Source organism: Pinus tabuliformis, chromosome 6 (assembly GCF_031772625.1).
Source record: "Pinus tabuliformis cultivar Carrire ecotype Pingquan chromosome 6, CPIR1, whole genome shotgun sequence".
In the NCBI taxonomy this organism is placed as follows: Eukaryota; Viridiplantae; Streptophyta; class Pinopsida; order Pinales; family Pinaceae; genus Pinus; species Pinus tabuliformis.
In genome coordinates, this window is record NC_142292.1 from 936,919,813 (window position 1) to 936,946,825 (window position 27,013).

The 27,013-nt window shown below is 38.1% G+C and overlaps 3 long non-coding RNA genes across 5 annotated transcripts; 1 reads left to right on the forward strand and 2 right to left on the reverse strand.

Moving 5' to 3' along the window:
• The first annotated feature begins 15,593 nt into the window (after window positions 1–15,593).
• Window positions 15,594–17,300, forward strand: LOC149261996 (uncharacterized). 2 transcript variants are annotated; one of them, XR_016248850.1, is made up of 3 exons: window positions 15,594–16,025; window positions 16,113–16,532; window positions 16,695–17,300. It is a non-coding gene; the product is annotated as an uncharacterized LOC149261996 (long non-coding RNA). The 2 variants fall into 2 exon arrangements; XR_016248848.1 differs by having other exon boundaries at window positions 15,594–16,532.
• A 1,723-nt stretch (window positions 17,301–19,023) lies between these two features.
• LOC149261997 (uncharacterized) lies at window positions 19,024–21,511 on the reverse strand. 2 transcript variants are annotated; one of them, XR_016248854.1, is made up of 4 exons: window positions 20,736–21,511; window positions 19,536–19,591; window positions 19,236–19,413; window positions 19,024–19,102 (listed from the first exon to the last, which is right to left on the reverse strand). It is a non-coding gene; the product is annotated as an uncharacterized LOC149261997 (long non-coding RNA). The 2 variants fall into 2 exon arrangements; XR_016248852.1 differs by having other exon boundaries at window positions 21,072–21,509.
• A 1,939-nt stretch (window positions 21,512–23,450) lies between these two features.
• On the reverse strand, window positions 23,451–23,673 carry LOC149261998 (uncharacterized). The gene is made up of 2 exons (XR_016248858.1): window positions 23,642–23,673; window positions 23,451–23,595 (listed from the first exon to the last, which is right to left on the reverse strand). It is a non-coding gene; the product is annotated as an uncharacterized LOC149261998 (long non-coding RNA).
• Window positions 23,674–27,013: the final 3,340 nt, after the last annotated feature.

Below are 27,013 nucleotides of genomic sequence, written 5' to 3' on the forward strand. Positions count from 1 at the left end.
TCAAAAGTATTTAAATCATCATATGACCAAGAAAATACATCTTTATAGGTTCTAAAGAGATTTAAGTACCTTTTTTTATATTTATGGGGGATCCATTTTGAAAACTTGATCATCTGGGGTTCATTCTCCAAGCTGATGTTGCAATCCTCCACCTGTTCATCAACTCCCTGTTCAGCAGGTTTTGAGGCCACATCGTTGGATTTGAATAATCTCTCCAAAGGAACTAGGCCACGAGGAATAGTGTTTCCCTTTAGGTACAAAACTCTATGCCCTATGATAGTTTCCTCCCAAGCGGTTGGTTATTCCTCTATCACTTTTTCTTCTTCTTGGTTGATCACAAAATTTGAGAATTCCCCAATGACTTGCAAAAAGCACCTAATTTGTTCATCATCTTCGAACACCTACCAGTGTCTCACATTATCAAGCACTAAGGGTTTGTACCTAACTTCAACTTCATAATTGAGAAGTGGATTTTGTGGTGGCCTAGAATTACTGGAAGCTATAGCCAAGAAGTCTGTCATTCGATATCCTTTCCTCGGTAAGAATTGGACATTGAAAGTCAGGAAAACGTTGTCTATTAAATCCCAAACCTCATTTCTGTAAGCCCTTAACCTCGGGTACTTAGGTTGACATTGGTTCTTTATTTTCTTTACCACTAGTTCCTAGTCTCCAAACACAGTCAGGCTGTTGGGAGACTTTGCTACAATCTCTGAGCTACTAATCTAATTTGGTTTCTAGTTGTACCTTTGCTTCTAAAATAAAATCATCTTCTTCTAGCAGTAAGTAGGAGAGATCCCTTTCTTTCCCATACACAAGACTATTATTTGGGAAATTAGTTTTTGTAATTGTCTTAACGAACCTTGATTTCATATATAGTCACATTTCTTATCCACCAAAGATAGGGATGGTAGCATAGGTAAGATCTAGGTTGATGCAACCTCCAATCTTTGATCCCTAAGATCTAGACAAAAGCATACTGAACTTTGCAGGGATATCAACTACTACAATGTCCATTACTACACTTTTTACTGGGATCTGGGCCAAATTCACCACTAAGTCCTTTATCATTCCCAAGCACTTTACCCTCTTAGGGTCAGAAGAGTAGAGATCTTCGCATTCCAATGTCGAATAAAGTGTGCTCACATCAACATAGTAGTGCACACAGTTGATCGCCCACCCTTTTTTAGGAGGTACGAACTTAATTCACAAATATGCAATCACAGTAAGTATTCAAGAAGCTCAAATAAAACGAGCGAAAATTAGTCACCCACCCTTAAACTTTACATGTCCCAAGATTTAATAAGCCAAAAGGGCTAATTATTAATTGATTAATATGTAATGTTGTGTAGTGGAAGGTATACGGAAATGTATGCTGAGATATGAAACATTGTGGAACAATGTTTTTGTTCCCTTCTCTACACAATTGTTCTTCTGGACAAAAAATACACTTCACTTAATATAGCATAATAAGCATTTTATCCACAAATTCATTCAGGTATATAGAAATTTGCAAATGAAAACACCATTGTTCCTCCCTTGCAAAACATTGATTTCATGTTCATGTAGGGGGTTAGCTTCCATCCTTTAGGGGTTGTGTATAGTATTGCAAAACTCTTGTTCAAAAATAGTTTGCATTCTCAACATCGCCTAAGCTATTTTCTATGAGTACTTCATCTGAAAATCTTGCCACTGTAGAGATTTCCCCATCTCCTTCAAACTTGCTATATCCACTTGCTCTACATATATAAAGTAAAATAGGGAAGTAATTAAAGTTAAGAAACTGCATATTCTCACATATTCTCGTACAATTCCTTTCCAAGTGCGAACGTGATTTTTTGCACTTTGTCACCTACGTACAAACCCCCTCTTCCACCTATCTTTCATTTTGCATAGATTCACAACTCTTCCATACAACTAAATATGTAAAACTTTAAGATGAAAATAAAAAATTTAATGGGAGGAAAATGCACTAGCTCTACCGGTCATATTGTCAAGGTTAATGTGAGTGTGCACTCACCAATGAAATGCCCATCCTCACTGCTCTCCCTCTCCATTATTTATGTAAAGGATTTTCTTCTGCATGAATAAAATCTATCACTTACGTGAGAAATGATCTATAAATATTACTTGATACTTGTGCTTGGCCGTGGAGGTTTCCAAGAAAGGTCTACACAAATTTGAGTGAAATCTTTCAAGGTGGCTTTAGTGTACTTCCCCAATGTACACCCTTTGCATGTATCTCTATGTTATAGTGTACCCTTGGGAAGTCTTGTAGAAATCCGTTGCATGACCTTCAAAGATCTATGGTTCAAGTGGCCCAATCCTCTATGCCATAATTCACTGATGTCTTAGCTTTGTACCTTCTCTAATTTTGTTCTCAAAGAAGCACAATCTTCTACTTCCAATTTGTAGAGGTTCTTCACCCGAACCCTAATCTGCTTCACTTGTCCTGTGGCTATGTTATGAAGGAAATCCTTTCATTTTCTAAATATCACATTGTAGCCACAACCTTCCAACATATAAACTGAAACTAAATTCTTCTTTAGACCTGGAACATACATGACATCTTTTAATGTGAGAGGAGAACCAGGCTCCCTCTAAAAAGTAATAGTATCGATGTCAGTGACACTATACCTTCCATCATCTCCCATTTCAATGTGCATCTGGAGGTCCTCCTCCTCCAAGTCACTAAAAAATTCTTTATTTCCCATCATATGGAATGAGGCTCCACTATCCATATACCACACACTACCCATCACCATTGTCACCATGCAAGAAATGAGGATGAAATTCAATTCAAATTGTGAAGCAAGAGCTTTACCTGTTGCTCCTCTTGAAGGCTTCTTGGCGGCCTTCTTGTGCCACTTCTTGGCATAGTGTCCCAACTCATGGCAATGAAAACATTTAATCTTCCACAAGTCCTTATTCTTTCCACCCTAATTGGAATCTCCTTTGGATTGGAATTTCTTTCATTTCCATTTCTTCACCTTTCCAACTAAGGCAGAGTTCTCCTCATCATCATGCTTCGATGAGGTTCCATCTCTTGTTCTCTGTCTTATCTATTGTTGCACCAAGTAATACCACAAACACTCCCACTTCGGTAGATTCTCCCTCCCATTTACTGAATCCTGGTAGTTGTGCCAACTCTTGGGAAGGCCTAGAAGTCATAGGCGAACTAGATCATCTTCATAAATTGTAATACTAAAAATCCCAATCTCATCCTGACATTGGGTGAACCTGATAAAGTATTGTGGTATTGTATCTCCCTTCTCTATCTTGATCTTCTTAAGCTAGTCCTTTAGTGCCAACTTCCTATGGTCACTATTGTTTCGAAAAAAGTCAATCAATGCTTTCCACATTGCATATGGTGTATCCTTCTTGTGGAGGTTCAAGACAATATGATCTACAACTCCTTCTAGTATGATCCTTCTCTCCTTTGCAACACATTTCCTCCACTCTGCCAGAACTTGAGAATATTTTGTTGGAGTCTTAGGAATATATTTTTCTATGAATTCCTTCACCCCATTGTCTTCCAACACTGCCTCCATCTTGGCCTTCCAAGAAATATAATTCGAACTTCCCTTAAGGGCATATTCGAGTCTCAATCCATAGAACAACATCCTGTTGGCTTTGAAGAATGATCCTGCAAATTTGATTTCACTTGCAAAGACAAAATCGTATTCTCCTCTTCTAGAGTCATTTATGCTTCGATACCATGTAGAAATGCCTTGTAGATTCAAACTTCTTATGTAATTTTCTAAAACAAAAGACTTAAATCTACTCTACTCATCAGCAAAAACAATTAGTCGATCGCAAAATCACGAAGCATACAAGAGAAAGAATTCAATAAACATATTAAACAACGATTTCCTAGGGAAGGCCACAATTTAAAACCCTTGCTATCTGTATATTTCATTAGTCAGAAAATATGAGAAGATTGCAATGCTTTGCTCAAGCCAAAGCAACCTATGCACTATCTTTATTTGTCTCACTTCTTCCTAGACAAGCCTAGGCCAATACTTAACCAATTTTATGCTTTTCCAAGTGGGAATTAACCCCCTATTAGTTAGGGTAATTCCTCAATATGAATTGTGCAATCCTCATAGGCCTCCCTGTGACTGCATGCACCACCTGTACAATTTGGATGATTATACAACTGATAGTACACTTCCCTTGAACTCCAATCTCAACTGGGTAACTCTCATATATGATATGCATGAGTTATTTATGAGTTAATCGTCAGTTAACTCGTTGAACACATGAAGAAGCACCCCACTATCTAACCTCCTACTAGTTCCTCCATCAGTTGGAACTAGTTTAATTGACTTTAACTTAGTTAAACTGAATTAACTAATTACAACTCAAAATAAACTCAACAAGGGCTCCTATAAAGTAGGAGACACTCTACATGATTCAAGTTAAACCCTCAACTCAAATTAACTAAGCCAACTAAGTCAAATTAACTTAGTTAACTCATACAGGTTGTCTTCCGATGTGGAATTACAATTTTATTCCTAATTTAATTCAATGACAAAATTAAATTAGGATTTTCTTGTTGCATTTTTAACATCCATTAGACACACATGTAAAAAATAAAGATATCAAATATTCATTCCCAATATGCATTGATCATCATGGATCAAAGATTAAGCTCAACCATTAAATCTAACGAGTTCAAATGTAGAAACTAAAATTATTATCTTCTTATGCCTGATAGATAATCACGACCATTGATCAAGGATCAAATCATGCCATTTGATCCATTATACATGCATGTTCAAGTTAAACTGCAATCAGGTTTGTTTCCAATATGAGAGTTGGGTCATTGATCTACTTTGGTTATAGGCATCAAATTTGTTGGGAATGTGTTGTAGCGGTTACAACCACCCTCCAAAATTTTTCCTTAGCTTCGTTTTGGAGCCTCCCTACCAACCATCCTCAGCAGCATGTCTTGCACTGTCAAGTACATGAGCTTCAGTGGTTTTCTAGCAGATTTCCAGTGTGTGCATGATAGCTTGTTGCATCCCCCTCACAGGCTATTTCTCTGGACTTGGTCTAGTTGCAGGCTGAGCATCTCCCTCAAGAAATTATGCAATTCTGGAGGGGAACCATCCTTCCCTCCAAAAATTATGCAATTCTGCCTGTCAAGATTGACTAGAAAAACTACGCAATTCTGGGCAGCAGTCAGCTACTCAACCCAAAAATTGTGCAATCACTTTGGGTAGATAGCCCAACTCCCTCACAGAAATGCACAAATTTTTCCTTCAGTCAAGTAGGTTGTTGCATGTGTCTTCAGGTTGATTGGTTCCCTTTGGGATTGAGCAAAACTGATTTGCATGCATGAACTGCTTCTCGCAAGGCAGCATGCAAATGCATCCCTTGATTCAGGCATCTATTTTTAGTAGCTAGGGGTTACATGCAAGGATCATTTTAGAAACCTCCCACCAAGTGTCACTTTTCCTATAGTTGGGGCATGCACGTCACAACCTCGGTTTTATTGAAACTTATCAATCAGACACTGCAGAGATCATTCCTCACATCGAACTTGCAACTCTCACATCCCACATTGCATCTAGGAGTCGTTGGCACATTTAGCTCAGTTCTTTTGGGGTAATCCTACTTTTCATGTCTTATGTTGTGTTTCTATCACTTTTTGTGTTTCACTTTGTGTGAGTGTTGTCTTCTTGATTTTAGTCATTTCTTGCTATTTTTTTGATGTATGTTAGCTTGTAGAAGCACCATTTCAGTTTTCGTTTGCATCTCACTGTTGTTACATGCATGACACTGTTTTGCACAGACGGTCATTGTTGTGGCGACTCACTTCACACACATGCATTTTTTCTCATTTTCTAAATCCTGCACTTGTTGTTTGCATGAAAGATCATTCACTCTTGTTTGCACTCATCTCACCATGCATCCAGATTCCTCATGTTTCTAGTCACCCATTGGCTGGTTTGGGCTGCCTTGTCTCAAACCGTGCCTTGCCTAGCTAGCACTATGCATTTCCGTGGGTGAAGGCTCTGCCTTCCCTCCATAAATTGTGCAAGTCTATCCCAGCATTGACCTCTAGCCTTGCATTGCACAATTCTTGGAGGCAATGTTATGCTAGCCACTGAAACTACGCAATGCAGTTTGTTGGTTGCATGTCACTACTGACTGAAATTGTGCATTGCACAGTTTCAGTCCTTAGTAGGCCAGGTTTAACTATGCATTGGGTAGTTCCAGTAGTTAGTTAGCCTCCTGACAGCCCGTACTGTCCCTTGCATAAGTTTGGCAGTCAGTCCCCTGACCTCCCGACGGAAATTTTGAACCTTCACGATCAATCACACAGGTATGTTGCAAGTCAGTCCTCAAGTTTGTTTTGGTTTTCGACTGAAAGATTACTTGCCATGAGTGTTGCTATGTCTCTAGGCATCACAAGTGTCCAACTGTCTCTCACCAGCACAAGTAGAATGGCCTTCAGGAGAGAAGAGTCAAAGGACACCATTGAGAGCCCAACAGGGTTTATAGCCAAGAAAGTGTTTATGAGCTCGCCTACCTATGAAGACATCAAGTTGTTCATAAACAAGGGCATCAAGATTTTGCTTTAGCAAGATGTCACCATTGAACACAAGGACACCATCATGGACAACCAAGCTTGGCATCAACTCATCACCTTCGACCATCACAAGGATGTCAAAGAGTTGGTCTCACCATAACGGTCTAAGTGTCAATTATGTCTTGCATGGCTTGTTCAAGCCATTTTGTCTCACATGGGCACATGTGCATTGTAATGTAATGTCTTATCAAGTGGAATTTCAAGTGTCGATAGTTGAATGTAACAGTCATAGAGTAGCTGAAGAGTCATGAGGATAGATGAACAGTCTCAAAGGGGAATGTCAAGGGTCACCCTACCCTTTACTATAAATAGTACCCCATAACTCATTGTATAGGCTTTTGGTCAGCCAAGCTTCTGATAGGAGTATCTCAGAGAATGCTTGGATAGTATTATAATGAGCCTTGGCTTCTCCACTACGCAGAGCTAGTATATCTCTTTCAAGGAGTAGGCAGTTGTGGCTGTAACGTTTCGCTGTCGGAACTAGTGGTTGGACATGGATGTATTGTATGGCTAGAACTTACACTTCTTAATCTAACATATCCAACACGTTTCATGCATATTTTGTATTTTACTTAAGCTATCTTGAGTACTCTAAATGATATATGTATCTGTTTGCTTACGCATGCATGTGTAGCTATTTTTGTATATGTATGTATGAATCTTTCTGAAATGTGTTGCAGGTTTAACCATCACTTTGGATTTCTAGCTTACTTTCCTTCCATGTTGTGATGCATCTTTGCTCGTGTGTTCCCTTCTTAACTATGTGCTATCACAGGTTTCCAAGAGGTGCACTCACCTCACCCTCTGTGTGTTAGAATTGTCCATGCACCTTTCGTGACTCGCTGCAGCTGTCACACCCTTGCTACCAACATGGACATCTTACTTGCCTCTATGTGAAACTGCGGTCAAGCCATTATCATACGACCCACTCATGGGAGTCCTACACCAAATGGTCTGAGGTCTAATTGGGACTTCTTATCGGGGAGATCCCCTGACATGTTGGCAGGTCCAGTACCATCAACATTTTGGTGCTAGAAGGAGGGCTAGATGACAAGCTGAGTCCTCATATCTGTATTGAATCTCTACATATCTATCATGAAAAACTACAGATTTTCTCTTACGAAGTGTATGTCTTATGGAAATGACTTCATTGTCTTGGAAAAAATCTCGGATAACTTGTCACATAAAACATACGATGGTGGAGGCCACATATCCTTGGTTAGGCATGTGGTCAACATTGTAGGCTCATGTGAAAGACATGGAATCTTTGAATAATATATGACCTATGTGTTGTTTGTCTACACGCTTCGAGGGTGCCCAATGCACTGGTGTGCCACGCTGCATGAAAAATATATTCATTCTCTTGCTCATCTAGTCATAGAGATAGACCATGCTTTCAATCACTTTAACCATAAAGAACTCAATCAAGAAATTCTGAAATTACGAAAAGCACCCGATGAATCCATTGAATAGTTTTACACAATCTTTTGTATTCTTGCATACCGATTTCCCGAAGATGAAATTGAATGGGAATTTCTTGATGGAAGATTTGAGTATCTTCTTTACATATCTGAAAATCCACAATTCTTGAAATCATTTGGATCTTGCTGAACACACTTCGGTGATGGAGTTGTGCAATCACAAGTAGGCACAATTGTTGTCACAAGTGACTATCTGCCTTAACCTCATCAAACAATTCCACCATTGCAGGGTGATGTGGGAGGTTTTGCACACACATTTGTTGAACTATCACATCCTCCCACCCCACCCGCTCTGGACATCTGTGCATATTTGGCTCGCAAGCTTGTTAGTTGTCACGTGAATTTGTTCCCTCAACCTCCATCCCCACGTTTTGTTGATCCTTCGGATTGTACTGTTTTGTGTTCTTCCATTCTGGTCTCCTCACCTACTATGAACAAGGATCAAGTTGTCGATGGAGTTGGTGTTATGCAGCCAACCTACACCATCATTCATGATGAGTGTGTGTGGGAATCTAAAGAAGAACCTACAGTGAAGGATGACTCCCTTCTAGTTGCACCTCATCTGCTTTATCTTGACATCCCTTGTGATTCTGCCACTACTGATTTCCCCTGTGAAAACTCATTTCTAGATGTTTCTACTTCCGATCATTCACAAGACACGTCAGATGTCAGTCTGTCATTACATTGTGGAGAGGACACATCTTCCTCTGAAAATCCATCCAATCTGTCATCTGTCATTTCTGAAAACACAGAGGGTGAACATCCTTGCTTCTCATCTACCCCTCTGCATGATTCATCAAATCATGAGGATGCCAAAAAACATCCTGAATTTTCTAATCTTGGTTGTCATGATCTCTCTACTTCTTCATCTGATCACGATGTTGATTCAATCATTGTTAATATGTCTAAGAGATTGGTCTATGATGATCTATCTATTGACGAAGGTGAAACCCTATAGACTATTGAGGCACTTTAGCCCAAGTTGATGTTTATGTTAGGCCCTCGCTGTCCTGAGGTTGGTTTCACTTCCGATCAGGAAAATTTTGAAACATGCAAGGCCCCTGAACACTCTCTGCTTCGCATCTAAGATCAATTTGACACTCAGATTTCACTTCCTCCACTCGAACTGCATGATCCCATTGCTCATGCATTGGAGGAATCTTACACAACAAGTACACTTGTGCAACGTAAGTGGTCTACCTTTCTCACGTTTTCTTGCATGTCATAGTCAAGAGAATGCATACACTCAACATCTGCATGCAGTGTAGTAGAACACCATGGAAATTCTATAGAGTGCATGTCATGCACTTTCACTTACTTCCTTTCTGTGGACGCACTTAAGCTCGTAGTGTGTTCGTATTCATCATTATATCTTTCATGCTTGCTGGTTTGTGCAACTGCGAGGTTTGTGAGCCATGCCTTCACCAACATGGGTTGACCAATGTGTCGGTGGCTCCATTGGAAATATCACTTCACGTGATCAGGCCCATGCACTGTTAGCTTAGGAGTAAGAGTAGTGTTTGCTTTTGAGTTGTTTTCCTACATGCTTGTTTTCTTACTTCGCATGTTTGTTTGTTTTCTTTCCACTTTTATTTCCCATTTACTTTTGCTTCTGCTTTTTTTTCTATTTGTTGCTTGTTTCACGCTCGTAGGTTAGTTTCACATGAAACCATGTATGAATCTTGAAACAAGATGGGTAAAGTACAAGAGGACCTATACAACTATCAACATTTGGTTATCTATTGTCCTCTCTCTTATGTAAGAATTTGTTCCCTTCAGTCCATGATACGTCGATGCAAAATACATATTGTTCGAAGTGAACCTTGGTGAAAACACAACACTTGCATGCTAACTAGTATCACCTACTCTAGTCGGTTGTTTTTGGGTTAATCCTTGTCAAATCAGTCAAGTAGAGTAAGGTGGGGGGAAAACGTTAACAAGAATGTCAGAGGTATACATAAACTACTTCTCTAAAGGAGCAACCTCTTCTGTTCTCAATAAGTCGGGATCCATCTTCCACCTCTGAACTTAATAAGTGTTATGCATAGTTATGAAAATGAAAAATGAAAAAATGAAAAAGTGAAAATTTTCCAACAAAATGAAAAATGAATAAGGAAAAAGAAGAGAAAGGCTTCTAGCATATAGAGGTGATGCAAGGAACTTCGCCGGGGTACTGGCTAGGCTCACTAGTAATAGAACGATGCCTGTGTTCCTAGGTGACTCCATCGAGGTACTATCCAGGGTTGTTGGTAGCGGAGCAACACCAGAGATGAAACTAAGACTCTGACAACTATACAGCTTGTGCACCAATATACCCTTCAACCCCAATTGAAACAATAGTTTTGCCTTGGCTTGGAATGTGTGTCAATCCACCAAGAGCTTGGCAGGTGTTACATTTTAAAATAAAGCTAGTGTGGAAACCAAGATGAACTGAGAATTGAACAATACTTCCGGAGGTGTTAGAATTTATTTTTACGAACAAGGTCTATTCAAAGAGCTGGAGTTCTACCAGTGTGTCGCCAAGTGTTGTAATGGCTACAACCACCCTCCAAATTTTTTCCATAGCTTTCTTTTGGAGCCTCCCAACAAACTATTCTCAGTAGAATGTCTTGCACTGTCAAGTACATGAGCTTCAGTGGTTTTCTAGCAGATTTCCAGCCTGTGCATGCTATCTTGTTGCATCCCCCTCATAGGTTGTTTCTTTGGACTTGGTCCAACTGCAGGATGAGCAACACCCTCAAGAAATTGTGCACTTCTGGAGGGGAACCAACCTTCCCTCCATAAATTGCGCAATCCTGACTGGTAGCCAGCTGGGCTCCAAAATTATGCAATTCTGCCTATCAAGCCTCACTAGAAAAATTGCACAATTTGCGCCAGCAGGACTGCTCAGCCTAGATATTGCGCAATTTTGGGTAGTAGTCAGTTGCTTAGCCCAGAAATTGTGCAATCCCTCTGGGCAGTGAGCCTAGCTCCCTCCCAAAATGTGCAAATTTTCCCATCAGTCAAGCAGGTTGTTACATGTGCCTTCAGGTTGACCGATTCCCTCATAGACCGTGCAAAATTGATTTGCATGCATGAACTACTTCTCCCAAGGCAACATGTGATCTATTTTTAGCAGCTAGAGGTTACATGCAAGGATCAGTTCAGAAACCTCCTGCCAAGTGTCACTTTTCCTAGATTTATGGTATGCGTGTTACAACCTTGATTTTATCAAAACTCATCAATCAGATGCTTCAGAGATCATTCCTCACATCGACCTTGCAACTCTGACATCCCACATTCCATCTAGGAGTCATCAACACATTTAGCTCGGCTATTTTGGGGTAAGCCTGCTTTTCATGTCTTGCGTTTTGTTTATGTCGCTTTTTGTGTTTCACTTCGTGTGAGTGTTGTCTGCTTGATTTCATTGAGTGCTTGCTGTCGTTTTGATGTATGTTAGCTTGTAGAAGCATCATTTCAGTTTTCTTTCGCATCTCACTGTTGTTGCATGCATGATAATGTTTTGCGCGGATGGTTGTTATTGTGGCGACTCGCTTCACACACATGCATGCTTTCCCGTTTTTGGAATCTTGCACTTGTTGTTTGCATGAATGATCATTCACTCTTGTTTCCACTCAGCTCACCATGCATCCAAACTGCTCATGTTTTCAGTTGCTCGTCATCCAGTCTGGGCTACCTTGGCCCGGATCATGCCCTGCTCGGCTAGCACTGCACATTTCCAGAGGTGAAGGCTCTACCTTCCCTCTAAAAATTGTGCAATTCTGTCCTAGTACTTACCTCCAGGCTTGCATTGCACAATTCTTGGAGGAAGTGTCTTGCTCGCCCATGAAACTGCACAATGTAGTTTGCTGGTTTCATGTCACTACTGACTGAAATTGCACATTGCGTAGTTTCAGTCCTCAACAAGCCAGGATGGACTATGCATTACGCAGTTCGAGTAGTCAGTTAGCCTCCTGATAGTCCAAATTGTGCCTTATGTAGTTTTGGTTGTTAGTCCCTCGACCTCTTGAGAGAAATTGTGTAACCTTCACGATCAATCACACAGGTATGTTGCAAGTTAGTCCTCAAGTTTGTTTTGGTTTCCCACTGAAAAATTACTTGCCATGAGTGTTGCTATGTCTGCAGGCATCACAGGTGTTCGTCTGTCTCTCAGCAGCACAAGTACAATGGCCTTTAGGAGAGAAGAGTCAAAGGACACCATTGAGAGCCCAACAAAGTTTGCATCCAACAAGTGTCTATGAGCTCACCTACCTATGAATACATCAAGTTGTTTGTAGACAAGGACATCAAGATAATATGGCAACAACATTACAACAAGCAACACCATCAACAGCAGTAGAAGGTAGCACACCTGCACGCAATGAAAGCAAGAGGAAGGTTGTTGACAACACAGAGGTGGAACAAAGTTGCAAGCTCAAGCAGATCCACTTGTGATGAAAGCAACTTTGGAGACTGAGGCTATGAGGTGACGACACGACATGAAAATCGCGCGAAGGTAGAGAACGTAATAGAGAAGGAGTTGCATGTTCTAAAGTAGTAACTCAAGGAAGAATAGGAGTTGCATAGACATCATAATGAGTTACAACAGGAACATGCACAGATAGATGAAACTATGCACGTACAAGTTATATATCCATCCCAGCCACTGGCACGAAGTAGACAAGGTGAGCAGTGATGTTGATTGCATGCAATGGTATTTAGCACTCTGCATGCCATTGTGTGCATGCAATGGAATTTAGCAGTGTGCATGTCATTGTGTGCATGAATGTGATCCCACCCATTTGGCACACTCACTGAGGCGAAGACAAGAAGCAAGTCCAACTGGAGCTGGACATGTATCTTGACAAATTAATGTACACAACCACCAGCACATGCTTGGAGAGTAGCATAGACACTATGTATCAACATGTTGCTGGTCCAGTCACACCCAAGACAACCATGCACATGCTATCAGACGAGTTGGACAAAGGAGCCATATTAGTGCACCCAGATGCAACGAAGGAAAGATTTAGTTCAACAAGATGTCGCCATTGAGTGCACGGACACCATCATAGACAACCAATATTGGCATCAACTCACCACCTTCAACCATCACAAGGATGTCAAAGAGTTGGTCTCACCACAATGGTCTGAGTGTCAATGATGTCTTGCATGGCTTGTTCAAGCCATTTTGTCTCACATGTGCATTGTAATGTAATGTCTTGTCAAGTGGAAATTCAAGTGTCGATAGTTGAATGTAACAGTCATAGACTAGTTGCAGAGTCATGAGGATAGATGAATGGTCTCAAAGGAGAATGTCAAGGGTCACCCCGCCCTTTTCTATAAATAATACCTCATAACTCATTGTATAGGCTTTTGGTTAGCCAAGCTTCCAATAGGAGTATCTTAGAGAAAGATTGGACAGTGTTGTAATGAGCCTTGGCTTCTCCACTACGCAGAGCTAGTATATCTCTTTGGAGGAGTAGGCAGTTGTGGCTGTAACATTTTGCTGTCGGAACTAGTGGTTGGAGATGGATGTATTGTGTGACTGGAACTTACACTTTTTAATATAACAGAGCCAACACATTTCATGCATATGTTGTATTGTATTTCAGCTATCTTGAGTACTCTAAATGATATATGTATTTGTTTTATTACGCATGCACGTGTAGCTATTTATGTATATGTATGTATGAATCTTTCTGAAATGTGTTGTTGGTTTAACACTTTTTATTGCTAGCTTACTTGCCTTCCATGTTGTGATGCATCTTTGCTCGTGTGTTCCCTTCTTAACTTTGTGCTATCACAGGTTTCCAAGGGGCACACTCACCTCACCCTCCATGTTTTAGAGCCGTTCATGCACCTTCCTTGACTTGCCGCAGTTGTCACACCCTTGCTACCAATAGGGACATCTTACTTGCCTCTATGCGAAACCGCAGTCAAGGCATTATCGTATGACCCACTGTTGGTACTTCTACACCAAACATTCTGAGGTCTAATTGGGACTTCTTATTGAGGAGATCTCCTGACATGTTGGCAGGTCCAACACTGTCAACAAAATGCAACTTACAATGAATATTGATGTAATTTACAACCTAATATGGATTTTGGAACATTTATATACATTAAATATCAACCATTAAATCATGTATGTGTGCAAGTCATGCACCTTAGGAAAATGTTGGGGAATGGAGGTCATTTGTTGTTGTATTTAGTGAAATGTTTCCATGCAAACTAATTTCAAAGGAATTGGGACCCTATCATCTTAGTAAAGGTTCATCATGGGTCCTAGATGGAGCTAAAAGAGAGAGAAGGTGGCACAAAATAAGTGGCATGGGTTCCAAGTGTCTAGGGAGAGACATGAAAACTCAGTTCTCATTGAATGAAAAATGAGGGTAATATATATACTTGTGCTTGTTATTTGACAAGGAGGAGTGCATAAAGATAATAGGTATACCTACTAGTAATTACATAATAGAGTTTGTAGGGGATTTTAATGGATTTAGGGTGTTGCATCAACTAAAAAAACTCAATAATTTATCAAAAAATTTACTATTTTTAGGTCATGAATTTGTAGGGCATTATTGAGGCCCTAAACAACATTTTTGGGTGGAAAATTGTAGGGCACTATATTTTATTTTGATAAAAAAATTATTTTCAACTTAAATGAAAGATCTCAAAGAGATATTTCTAATGAGATATCACAAATGAAAAAGATAGTCATTATGAGGTAATTATTCTTGAAAGGCAAAAATCAAGGATCACTTTACTTCCTATGGGAATAACTTGCATCTTGTGGTTTAGAAGAGGAGACATAAGTAGTTCATAGAAAGCTCTTACATATTATAAAGCATAAAAATATAAGCATGGTTAGGAAATTTTTCGTTTACATGGACCAACTTTCACAGAGGTGTTATAAAAAAAAACTAAATAGATCTCTTCTCTCTTAGAAAAAGTTGTTTTAGTTTGATGTGAATGGTAGTTGACCAACATGCATGGTTTCCGTTACCACCTCCTCTCACCATTAGTTAATTTAGTTCTCTCTTTTGTAGGATGCATAGAAAAGGTGGATGTTGAGAACTTGTTACATCTTCCACATATACCATCTCTTGAGTCTTGATTGTCCCACATATATAACATTGTTTCAACTATAGTGGGAAATGTGTGAGATTGTTGTTAATATTATCTTAAGATTCGCTTCAAAATGGAAAGAATTGATGATTTTTTGGTTATGAGTTTTAAAATAGAATGTTTTTTTTCAATTTTATCATTTTTTCTATATTTCCTTGTTAATGGTTCATTAGGTAATTGAATTTTTGACAATTATATGCATCTTCCAAGACTGTGAATTTTTTATTTTTTTTAATTATTACGCCATAAGGCGTTTCCCTCTTAAATGAACTCCCCTAAATGCCTTTTTGTCCTAATGTTAACCGTCAGATCTATTGTTAGACGATTCAACAATTATCTGCCGTCCAACTAAAACATTAAAAAACAGTTATTAGTTAAAAAATTAATTAAACCCAGCCCAGCGCGTCTGTCTAGCTAGCCGGTCCGTCGTGTGGTCGTGTGCTGCAGGAGCTTTTTCTGCAGGAGGAGGGCTAGGAGGATGAGGAGGGCCGCACAAGGCGGATTTTCTTGCAGGAGAAGGAGCGCCAGGCCAGGTTTCTTGTGCTTTTGTTATGTTTTTAGGGTTTTTTTTGTGACTGGTTTTCTTGTTTGTGCGGGGATGCCCTAGAAAACTTTGAGTACGATTTCATCTGCCCGCCCTTATTCTTGTTCAATTAAGATGCCGTGTGTAATACTAGAGTAAGAACAATGCTACTTTGGTGGTTGTTAAATGTAAAGGATGACGCCTTTGGTACTCAGAAACTGCAGAAATCTTCTGCTCTGAATGGGTTTGAAGGTCTCACGACATTCTTGAGACTCAGATGATCAACAACAACACAGATGCCCAATTCATTAGGGTAAGTCTGCCGACCTGCCTAATTCATTAGGGTTTCAGACATTCTATAGCAGCCAGGATAACAGTCGCCCTCCTCTGTTTGGAGCAGATTGGGGTTCATCCTGGCCATAATGGAAGCGCCAGAGGGAATCTGCTGGCGTTTGTTATGTACCCAGGTCACATGTTTGTTTCTCCTCTTCAGTTGCAGACTTGTTACACCTATCGGCGTTTCTTTTGAATCCGTTCTCCTCACATTTTCGTCTACCATTTTAAGGTGACTGTGACATCTGTCCAATAGCTCTATATAAGGGACATATGTATGCAATAAAAAAAACTTCTACGCAGGTCTAACAAATGTACAGTCCAAGAACTTCTACCCAATTTCTACCCATGTCTGGAACTCTGTCGATTTTTACGGTGCAGGACCAACACCTTCCCGTTGGTTTTGGAACTGGCTATGTTTTTGGTGGTGGAGAGGCGATGTGATGAAGGCTCCGAAGATTTGGGCATTTCGAGTCAATTAATGCAGGTTTGAATCTCACGCATAGGATATATCTGGAAACAAAAGTGCATCTTGCTTAGAAAACATCCAATATTTGTTATTTGGTTAGTGAACGAGACTATGATTTGTTGGGCGAGGAATCGAATCTGGGGTATCCAAGAAACTAGTTGTTCAATTTTATCGTTGCAGGCCTCCACTGGCTGGATCTGGGTACCATGAAGAGCAAGCTTGAAATGGATGTCTATTCAGACCCACATGAGTTTGAAGAGGAAGCTTGAAATGGATGTCTATTCAGACCCACATGAGTTTGTTGCGGATGTTAGGCTGACATTTTCTAATACAATGACATATAATCCCAATGGGTGTTTACCTAAAGGGTGTATAGCCCATTGTAACAACGCAACAACATTAGCAATGCCAAAACAAAGTTGCGGAGAGACCTAAGCAGAATAATTAGCTTAAGCCTGCTTCTGTGTCAGTAGATCTGAATGAAAAATTTGTGCCTTGCAAGTAGGTAATGTCAGTAGGGGAAAAACAAAAAGCTCATCAGGGATGTTGAATCCCTTTCAGGTGATATGCCTGAGAAAATATTCAATTTCTTCAGGAAACATAGTTCTGGTCTAAGTCAAAATGACTATGAAATTGAGGTTGATATTGATGCTTCTGACAACGAAACCTTGTTTGAATTGCGAAAATTGTAAATTATTGTCTCAATGAAAAGAACTAAAGTGAAGCAAAAAAATCAGCTAAAGGTTAAACCTCGTGAAGCTGAATAATATTTTGGATTTGTTTTTATATAGGCGTTAAATGAAGAGTTGTCCCTTTGATTCCAGATGTTGGTGTTCAACTTGCAAATAAGTCATGGCCAGACAATAATAGCTCCTCACTATATTTACAAAAAGGTCTCATTGATTGTACCTATATCAAATTTGTTGTTGTTATTTATTTTCTTAGTCTTCTTGACAAGGTAGCCTCTCTGGATGTAGACTAGAAGGTAGAATTCAATGAGCTTTGAAATATTAGTTATTCAAGAATACTAATTCACCTATTCACCTGAATGGAAAATTGATATTTTCTTATTGTTTTTTCTTTTGTATGCATGCATGCTGAAGATTTTATGGATTACTATAAAAAAATTTCTAAAAAGCTGAAAATGTTTCTCTACATTGTTTTCTAACAATACCAGAGGAGCAAATGTGTTGAATGTGCTTAGTTGTTGTCTACCATTAGAGAACCAACACAAGTCTGGAAAAAAATAGTGCAAAAAGTGTGTTCTCATCATTAGGTTCTTACCATACTTATGTGCTTTACTCTTATCATGATACCCATACTTATGTGTTTTACTCTTATCATGATACATAAGAGATTTTTCAACTGCATTTTTATTTTGTTTTTATTGAGTTAGGGGTTGTGAGTGAATTAGATAAAGAGATTGATAATTCAAAGCCTACTCCCGCTAATGTTGTAGATTAGTGTAAAGAAAGTACAATTCAACATATGTTCACAAAATGGTATCACATGGTGGGTTTTAACATTTCATGTCTCTGTGTGACCTTACATTTGTAATATGGTCATTTGATCTTTTTAATTTTTATCTTTTTGGTCCACTTATTTTCCATGGTTTTGCAATTATACAGGTTGAGTCATCCTGGGGAAATTATTTTCTCTTTGTCTAATATGAATTCTTTTGATTTGGCATTTATGCCTTGTGTGTATAAGGGTCACAAGAGAGAACGAAAGAAGTTGCAACATGAACGAGAGGAATTAGAAAGGCCTCTAAGAGAAGTTTGAAATTTAAAATATTTTAGTTTATAGGCTTTGATTCATCTTGTGGCATGGTGTTGTTTTTTACATTGATTAATTTCCATCAAAGAAATCAAGGCTTCAAGCAGAGCCAAAAGCTGTAGAATTTTCTCATATGCAAGTTGAAGCAGAAGCTATGGTTGAAGGTAAATGGAATTTGGAGATTGAGTGTGAAGATACAAGCTTTGAATTGCAACAAGTTTTGAGTCCTTTCTATTTTATTTATTATATTTTCTTGTTATGATAATTTCTGCCTTGCAAGCTTCAAGTAGCAAGAGCCCAACAAACAAGAGAAATCAATATTGATGAGTTTGTTACCCTTGCATTATAAACACATGACAGATGGAGAAAATTGTTGAGATTGATGAAAACACCCAATTGCTCAAGGACCTAGAGATGTTGAGATCTTAAAATGTTGAGATTGATGAAAACACCCAATTGCTCAAGGACCTAGAGATGCTGAGATCTTCTCAACCTGATCACATTCCCATTTATGTGGATGAGACATGTCTTGTTCATTATGAAGATGGACTGGCACCCTTTCTGTTTCAGGGAAAAAACAAAATTGGAGCAGTTTGGTTTGTTCACAGGAAATGAAGATAAATAGGAGGAAGAGGCTAATGCTGGTGGAATAAATGTTGGAAATGGTTATGCAGAGGAGGGGAAATAACTTAGTGTAGTAGGATGTATATTATTTTATTGCTCTATTTTTTGGAAGCAACCTTCAAAGTTTTTAGCCCTTGCAGCTCTGGAAGAGGGATATCGAGAATTTCATAATACAAGATGTCAGAAGTCTGTCAAAAACAACCATCCATAACTCAGTACATTGAAGAGCTGGCACATAATAGAGTTTCACTTTCAAAAATCTGAAAATATACCTACAAATTTACTTCTATTTTTGAATAAATAAAAGCATGTGATGTGTACCTGATTATAATGTATTAACATATCACTTAAGTGATCTACACCTCTGAATCTGATGGGTTGAGGCTTTGGTTGCTGTGAGTAGCAATTATGTGCTGTGAGACGGATTTTTGAGGGATCGTCCAAATCAAGTTGCTGTGCAACTCTCTCCACAACATCGTCATAAGTAGAGAGCTTTGAGCTACAAGAGTTACAAACCATGACTATAAATAAGCCACCATTGTCCCTTAACTTTTAAGATATAAATAAAAAATAATTCCCTCCCTCTATATAATTACAAATACCAAGGTTCAAATCACTTACAGTTCCAAACAAAAATCGTCTTCCTTGGACCTATCCAGGCGCTGAAAATGTACAATCTACAGAAGAAAATCACCACTAAAAATTTAATAATCTTCTCTATTCACCCCACTTGGCAATGGAAGATACAGATGCAACATAATTCATAAAGACAGAATTTTGGATAAAAGAAATAATTAACAAATCGTACAGAAAAATTTAGTATGTAAAATCCTACATAAAATTTACAGAGGAGAAATTTAGCAATACGCAGCTAAGGGCAGGAACGAGGGACGGACTGGGACTATCTATATGGTATGGATCTATGTTCCAGCAACATGCATTTGCCTTAATCAGGGCTTGCATTCCATCCAAATAGGGGGTACTAGTCAGGTCCAAACGGAAATACTTCGGTGAAAAAGCCTAAGTAAAGTGCATCCTTGGCTGCTGGATCAAAGGCAGCAAGGTCAGAGTCTTATTTATTCTTTATTTCAGGTCCGCTTGCGTATATAATTGGAAGGGGAAGGAAGACCACCCGGTAAAACAAAAAAGAAGGCGCTCCTTTCAGATTGAAGTGCCAGAGGATCATATAGAAGAGAATGTGATCAGTTGATATATCCGATAAGCAATCGAGAAGCTATCAGTATTGATAATATATCATCAGGCGGGTGTGATTCACAGTGTCGATCATTCGTCCCTGTACCATATCGTACCATACCGTACCAGGTTCCATCATTAAATGAAGGCAATTATTATTAGCCTTAGTCTTATTTCTATGCAGATAATGATGCAGGGAAAAATATTAGCTAACATATATTTTACATGTTATTCTTCTAACACCTAACATTTTTATTTCTTGCAACAGAATGGTGCCTCTACATTGGGCACTTTCATAAAAATTACAAAACAAACAAGTAAGTCACACCAGGGATGTCTGTACAAGTCAACTAGGCATTTGTTTGTACATGCTAACACCTGAGAAGATAAAAATTCATAAATTATTTGAAGTTAAGCAGTAAAACCCTATGGTTGCTATGGGAGGCAGGTGCAAGGGGGATCATTCTAGATCGTGAAGGAGATCAAGAACTTACCTATGCTTGGGGTCTGGTTTATGTTTCTAACAATGAGCAGAAACACTTTTGGCTTATCAAGACCTTGTGTTGATCAAGAAGGGGATAAAATGTGCTACTGTGTTAGGGGATACAGCTCCAAAACGATGTTTACCTTGCTAGACTCCTCAGGTACCTTGTATCCATAATTCAACCGCTTACATCCAGGTCACCTTGGGTGTGGAATTAGGAGTGATGAGAATAGATGGAGGGTCTGTCCATCTACCCCCTCCCATCATATTATACCTCCTAAGTCATGGCAATGCACCATAAACCCAATTGTCATCCCAAGCATGTGAGCAATGAGTGGGTGTTAATGCCCTGTGGATGTGTGCTTTTCATTTTACCTCACATGCATCAGGTATTATTAAGGGTTGCAACATACGGAGAGTTCATGGCCATGGTTTTATTGTCCAGCTGTGATATGTGGGTTGGAGAGTCTGGTTATTACCCTAGAACTGGAGCAGTCGGATTCTGAACATGGCCACGAACTTTGCTCCACAGGACATTTTCATGGGGGCTTGATTGGGGAGTCTTCATGAATTCTGGATGCCAGTCTGTGCAGAACACCTAGCCATGGCCACTAATAACAGTCAGTATGGTACAAGGGGCTGTGAGCAGCAGATTCCACAGCTTCAGAGTGATTTGTCAAATTCTTCTAAAAGGTGATCACTATGGCAGAAGTTCTACCCTTGTTCCACCCAAGGATACCAGATCCAGATATCGTATCTGCTTCTGGCCAAGTACTTTTCCACCCACCTTCATCAATTCCTTCAGATCCTATTGCTCACTTTTTATCAGGATACTTGGTCATGTACTGATGCGAATAACATTTTCGTAAAGATTCAATAAATATCCTGGTTGATCCAAAAGGAATAAGGGAAGAAAGACCATTTGGAAAACAAAGAGATAAATTATCTCCTTATTGATTGAATTTCATGTGATTCGAAGCAATAAATTATAATGTCGTGATTTGTATGAATCATACTAATGTTTGGTATTCAAGTATCCATATATGTTATAAAGATTGATGATCTGTTCTGATTAGGTGTCTGAACTGGAGATGTGAAAATTAATTATACTTTTTCTTTTATAATCTATTAATCACTTTCAAGGCTTCAACCCTCCAACTTTGAAAATTATAATAATATCTGCAGGTTGTAGGTCTCAATCGAAGAATTTATCATAAATGGTGTTTTGCAAAATTTAATTGGCACAATCTAACTATAGAAGTTTTGACTTTTTTGGCCAAAATTCGGTGATACAATTTTGGGTGAGATTGTGATTTTTCATTGTTTAAAATGCATTTTCGAACTCATAAATGGATTCAGCACCCTGAAAAACATCATGGCACTCAAATTGTGCAGATTAAACAGCTCAAACTTACAATTCTAACAAAGCCCTGCCAAATTTCCAGCAAAATCAACCAAAAAATATGCCAAAAAAAGGCCAACACATCCAAAGTTAAACTACGGCAATTCAGTTAGCTTCAATGTCAAAGCATTAGTTCCACTATAATTTGTGTAGGTAATTTCAGTAAATTATTCTGCAAAAATTGCTTCATGTCAAATAAAACATCAAACTGATAAGGACAACATGATATATGTCACAATTTTTTACCCCAAAACAATATTATTGCAGTAAACAGGAGGTGCATAAAATTATTTTTTGTCTTTTTGGATATTTTGTATTTTTTTATTTTACCAATATTTTGCAATATTTCCAACATTGCCGATATTTTCTTTTCCAGATCCGTGGCAATATTATAATGTTTGCAACATTGCAAAGCACTTATTCCAAAGAACATTGCTAAGCACTTAAACATGGAAATGAAGATATTTCATGTAAACGAAAAAAAATGGCCTTGACAAGTTACAACATTAGACATAAAATTAAAAGCAGGACTTCACCAGGGAACTACGGTGCATTATAATAGAAATCGGGCAATTAACATTTGTGAGCTACGTAATTGAGATTCTAAGCAATGATCATGTTTGCAACATTGCAAAGCACTTATTTTCCAAAGAACATTGCTAAGTAGTAAGCACTTAAACATGGAAATGAAGATATTTCATGTAAACGAATAAACAAAGAAAGAACCATAAAACCAAGTTAAATAAACAAACAAACAAAGAAAAAAGAACAATGGCCTTGACAAGTTACAACACTTGACATAAAATTAAAAACAGGACATCACCAGGGAACTACGGTGCATTATAATAGAAATCAGGCAATTAACATTTGTGAGCTACGTAATTGAGATTCTAAGCAATGAACTCAGTGCCCATTTCGGTACAGGAAACATTTATGGTACAGAAACATATTCAAGGAAAACATAAACGATGCTATAGAAAAAATACAAAGCACTCTCAAACACAGACCTTGGCAAACCTAAGATATTTAGTAAAAATTGAAGAATTTTTGTAGCCCTGATGATTCTAATAGATATATAATTAAAAGCAGGGCATCACATGAGAACTACAGTTCTTAATTAATAGAAATCAGAAAATTAATATCTGGGTACTATGTAATAGAGATTCTAAGCATTTTACTTCGTGATCATTTCTGTACAGGACACTTCAAATGTTTCACATATATTTCCTACCAGGTATGTAGATGCCATTACATTACCATAAAATATAAATGCATGGTGCTTAGCATCACGATAAACAAGAGATTGAATGAACCAAGTAACTTGACGAAAGCTTTAATACATAATTAAACACTGATAGTTGAACAACCAAGATATTGGATGAAACCAACTTGAGAAAGCTCTAATACATAACCAAACAATGATAGTTGAACAATTTCACAACCAAAATGCTCACCCTTAGGTGCTCGGCAATATCCTTCTCATCGACATTGCAGATAATCTTGTCCTTGTCACTTTCTCTAACATAGACAAGCATGTAAGCATTTGAATATTTTGTAAACTTAAATGGAGTATTGTTCAACCCAGGATTTGTCTGTGGAAGCTGCAACAACAAAGACAAAGAAAAGCAAAATGGGTAATATTTTTACCTCCTCTTCACCACCATATTGTTCTTCCAGGGAATAACTTGTAGCAAAAAATTAACAATGTTGAGAGAGTTTAAAGATCATTAAAAAAATTCAATCAATAAGTTCATTGCCCAAAATATAAGGAAAATTCACTTAAAAGCCACATGATTCATCGAAATCATCCTAAATCACAAGTCATAAATATGATGTAATTTTTTCGAACAAAACTACCATTAAGCGTCGAAAATATATATTTTTATTAAGGTACAAATATATATATAATATTAAAGAAATTTTATGTAGAGTTGAGAATCAGACCTCCCTGCACGACCTCCAACATCGGATGACATTACACATGAGTTGAGAAAACCAAAAATCCCCATACCCCTATTCCCTTGAACCAAAACCATTGGTATTCGAGTCAACAACAAAGAAATAAACCAACAACGGAATCAATTTTATGTAGACTCGAGAATTAGGAGGATTGCTTTTATCATTTTTAAGGCTTTTACCTTGTGTTGAAAATTTCCTCTCTATATGAGAAAGTATGGATTTCCACAATGGTCCATATTAAGAGAAGTTTTGGGATATAATTGTGAGAAGATTTTTTTATTTTGTTCAATATTTTAAGTGGATATTAATGATGGATGAGGTGGATACTAATGGTGGATGGAGTATCTACCCCTTAGACATGATAAAAAATCTTTTATCATGATAAAAAAGCCCTCTACCAATGTTATTTTATCTGGAAATGGAAATTTCTCTCAGTAATTTCCACTTGTGGGATAATTTTAGTTTAAACATATTTTATAATTTAAAACAATTATATATTATATTTTAAAACAATTAAAAGAGTAAATCTGCATATCTTTCTAATTTGTGATTTGTGTAGTAATGAAAGTGATAGATAAATATAACAACTTGGGGGTAAGTAGATATTTAGGTAGTGACACAAAGACGTTAACAAGATTAAGGCTATCTACCATCCTAATTGAACAACATATGCATCATTCCTTTCTCACATCGAAGTTAAAATAACTTTTGTTTTTGGAAATAATGTGTACTCAATGGGATATTAAAGTTTTAGTTAATAAATATTAGATATGAAACACGATACTTATAGAGTATTAATCAAGATACTGGCAAATCTTGTTTTTATAATGGTGGTAGATGGCAGTCGGCGGCAAGTGGTGGAGTTGGCAAGAGTAGTTGAAGAAATAATGACAGTTGTTGTAGTTTCTACGACAGCTAGGATGTATAAATTTTCATGTTTGTGAATGAAATGATCAAGTTCTTTTGGTGAGTTTTCCCATTTCCATCAACTAGTATAGGAGGCAAGAGTAATTGATGAAATAATGATAGTTGTTGTAGTTTCTACGACAGCCAGGATGTATAAAATTTCATGTGTGTGAATGATTGTTGTAGTTTTTACGACAACGAGGATGTATAAATTTTCATGTTTTTGAATGAAATAATCAAGCTCTCTTGGAGAGTCTTCCCAGTTCCATCAACTGGTATCGGAGGCAAGAGTAGTTGAAGAAATAATGACAGTTGTAGTAGTTTCTACGATAGCCAGGATGTATAAATTTTCATGTTTGTGAATGAAATGATCAAGCTCTCTTGAAGAGTCTTCCTTGTTCCATCAACTCGTATCGAAGCTAGTTCGAGTAAGCTCGATGGTGTTGAGCAGTGTGAAGAGGTAGTGAGTCGTGTTGTTGCACTGTTGTGATCCCCCTGAGAGCACTGTGTGTGGCGACTGTCTTGGAAAGTGGCAGATCGACCTTGGTGTGTTGTTGTGTTGTTCGGCCTGCTATGCGTAGAGTAGCATCGTGGAGTTGTCGTTGCCTATGGACACTGCCACTGTCCAGAGCGAATCTGTGCAGCTGGTAATCTGTGTTTAAATGTTGTTTAGTGGTGAGCACAGTTGGGAACGTAGTTGAAGGTTTCGTGTTGCATGAGCGTATGGGAGGAAAGGCTTTGAGCCTTGTCGTTGTTTTAATAATAGCCCTGGTGACATTGATAAGGACACCTCTATCCTCGTCTAGCTAATGATAGATCAGCTGCTCAAAGAACACATTTATATATGCAAAATGAGCAAAACAACTCAGATTGCACGCGAGATGAAGTTATCAATGTCAAGCATACAGGTCACAACATCCCAAAAAAATTAGAATACCCCTTTATGCACAAATAATATACTACAAAGAGCTATTACTTTTCTGAAAGATTATTCAAATCAACAGGTTTAGTATGAAAGGTGTACTTCAGGCTCCAGGGAAGGAAATGGTGCAAACTGCATGGTGTTTGAAGATCTACATGAACATGAGTTTATGCAGGATTTTGAAGGCATGATTTAGGATTGTCTGGGAGCCAGAAATGATAGTAAAGTGGTGGCAGCCATGGATGCCCTCATGATAAGATCTACTTTATTCTCAGTTTGAAATGTTTGGGGCTATGTTTATAGCAATGAAGAGGTGATTGACTACATTTCAAGCATGATGCCATTGCTTGCATCCTCAATATTTATTGATGATATTTAGGGTGTTCTTGGGGCATACAATGTGATTGGTCTTTGTATTCTACTTGATGTAAACATCATATTTATGAAACAACAATTGCCCAAGAATGCCTAGGAAACAAATCTTGATAATGGTTCTATTTTCCGAGGGATTCGAGGAAGTTTTCAATGTGCTCCAATGCAAGAAAAATTAGTTTTACATGGAGAATTTTATTTCAAAAGCTTGCCTATTGAAGGAAAACAGCAGGTGGTTATGCTCTTGCTTATATTTTTTATCAGATTGGTCACATTTTCTCCAACTTTCATAATGTTTTAGATTTCAAGAGAATAATTATTTCAGTCTAGAAATTGTTTGAAGAAAGTATTTTTTTAGCTGGTCATGATATTAGTGGTGGGGTATAGTTGTATTCGTGCTGGAGTTGGCTTTTGTAGGAAGTTGTGGGATGAAGGTTAACCTAAACTCCAAATGCACTAGTATATTCGAAGTATTGTTTGCAAAAGAATTTGGCTTTGTTCTCGAAGTTAACAGTGGCAATATTAATATCATTGCCAAGAAATTCAATGTTGCAGTTGTAAGATATCTGGAAATATCATGAAGATGTATACTTGATGAGAGTTGGATAGGGTATTGAGACCTGGTGTTATCGAGTATTATTCAGTCCCTCAATAAATTGGAAAGAAACACGATAAAGAATGGAAAGGAACTCCCGAGGATTTAAAACAAAAGCAAGATGCTATTTAAGATGTTGCAAAAAGGTGATCTTGTTGTATAGCAAAAACCCATAAAACACATCAATTGTGTAAAAGGAAGAGAAACCTCATTCAAATCAATTTGCTCTAGCAGAAAAGAAGAAATAGCATTTAGTAAGTTATTT